The 2,388-nt window shown below is 39.8% G+C and overlaps 1 pseudogene; it reads left to right on the forward strand.

Moving 5' to 3' along the window:
* The first annotated feature begins 972 nt into the window (after positions 1-972).
* Positions 973-1,647, forward strand: LOC115096156 (annotated as a pseudogene).
* The last annotated feature ends 741 nt before the right edge of the window (positions 1,648-2,388 follow it).

Below are 2,388 nucleotides of genomic sequence, written 5' to 3' on the forward strand. Positions count from 1 at the left end.
AAGTAGACTTCTACAACACTTCGTCTTCTGTTCTAACCAGCCCAAGGGTCCACAAACATAACAGTGAGGGGAGGAGCCCTTCACCAGAGTATAAAAACTCAGGTCCTAGAAGGGTTAAGAGGGCCCTGGGAGCAGGCAGAGACCCACCCTATGCCAAGAGCTGGTACATTTTGAAGGCATTAATAAACATTGTGGATAAAGGTGAACCGGTAGATGTAGTGTACTTGGATTTTCAGAAGGCGTTTGACAAAGTTCCTCATGAGAGACTTCTAGGAAAAGTAAAAAGTCATGGGATAGGTGGCGATGTCCTTTCGTGGATTACAAACTGGTTAAAAGACAGGAAACAGAGAGTAGGATTAAATGGACAATTTTCTCAGTGGAAGGGAGTGGGCAGTGGAGTGCCTCAGGGATCTGTATTGGGACCCTTACTTTTCAATATATTTATAAATGATCTGGAAAGAAATATGACGAGTGAGGTAATCAAATTTGCATATGATACAAAATTGTTCAGAGTAGTTAAATCACAAGTAGATTGTGATAAATTGCAGGAAGACCTTGTGAGACTGGAAGATTGGGCATCCAAATGGCAGATGAAATTTAATGTGGATAAGTGCAAGGTGATGCATATAGGGAAAAATAACTGATGCTATAGTTACACAATGTTAGGTTCCATATTAGGTGCTACCACCCAAGAAAGAGATCTAGGCGTCATAGTTGATAACACATTGAAATCGTCGGTTCAGCGATGATTTGCATCACTTTGTGCTATATCAAGAAATAAATTCTAAGCTATATTAGTACTCAAATGAAGCAGGTGTAATAATACTTATTCCAAAAATATTTTCTTGTGTATATGCGTGACGGACGGGCTTTGGTTCGGTGTTCAGGTGGTGCAGCGCTGTCTTTGTACTCTCCTGCAGTCCAGGCTCCTTCTTGTACCTAGGTATGGTCATCAATTACCGTCTCCCCTCCATGAGCACCTCCTATCCCCACTGTCAGGGGCCTGTCTATTTCACTGAGAAAGTGAGCTCACTTGGCAAGAACTGGCACCACTTTTGCCAGAAATGTAACAAGACTGTCAGCAGGTAGCCATGCAGAGCATGATGGAAAGCCCTATTGCCACAAACCATGTAATGCCACTCTCTTTGGACCAAGAGGGGTAAACATTGGATCCCACAAAACCACTGATCTCATCGCCAACAAATTCTGTTGACTTTGTCCCATCAGTTTCAAAACGAGATCATATGATTGGGAAGTTGGCACAGAAAACATCACATCACAATACATGAAAACCCTTGCTGGGAAACCTCGGTTTGCCGTGGCTGTGGACAAGCTGTCTTCTTTGCCGAGAAGGTGATGTCTTTAGGGAGGAATTGGCATTATTCATGTTAGTGGTGTAAGAAGACTCTCACATCTGGGGACCATGCTAATCAAGAAGGCAGGCCACATTGCTATGTTCCTTGATATGGAAATCTGTTTGGACTTAAAGGTGTTAATATTGGAGAAGTGGGTCGCTATATATTTATTGTTCATCCACTGAAGATGCAGAAGTACCAAGTCAGTTTTAAACTTATTAGACACAGTGAGATCATTGAAAGCTTCAAAGAGAGCTCACCTATGACAGCTCACATGCTGTACTATTCATAAGCTACTTAAAAAAATACCTGTTTGAGCAGGTATTCAGTGAATTTATATAATTTCACTGATGTGTGTTTAAATCTGTAAGCGGTCTGTTTGATGTCTGTTTTCAATTTTACGTTTATGTATATGTTATGTTTTATTTTTTGTTTATGTAAGTGGATATTTAAAATTGTTATCCGCCTAGAATTGTAGATAGTGGGGATTCTAAAATTCTAAATTAAATAAATAAATAGATATGTGACTAAGGGGGTCATTTTCTATAGCTTTCACACGCGAAAGCGACTTGTTATAACTACACCTTTTTTCCTGGCATTATGCTGTGTGATACACCCAAGAAACAAAGAGGAAGGCGATCTATGAAAGCCGTGAGGATCAAACAAGAAGAAATAGATGCCAGATGTCCTTAAAACCTTTATTGTAGTGGAGACGTAATATAAATGCCCGACTCTGGCCAAATTTCGCCACTTCTTAGGTGTCTGCCTCAGGGGCTAAATTAAAGAAAAATGTAAATTATATAGTATATAATTAAAACATATATTAAAAAACTTAATACAACTTACAAAATAAATAACATTCAAAGATAAAAATAATAATAAAACATAACTGCACCAACGCATAAAATAATAACATTTAAATGATGACATTGGGGTAGATTTTAAAAGAAGCGCGCGCGGCCTACATGTGTGCACGCTACCCGGCGCGCGCACATGAACGCCCGATTTTATAACATGCACGCGCATGCACGCG

This window comes from Rhinatrema bivittatum, chromosome 7 (assembly GCF_901001135.1).
Source record: "Rhinatrema bivittatum chromosome 7, aRhiBiv1.1, whole genome shotgun sequence".
NCBI lineage: Eukaryota > Metazoa > Chordata > Amphibia > Gymnophiona > Rhinatrematidae > Rhinatrema > Rhinatrema bivittatum.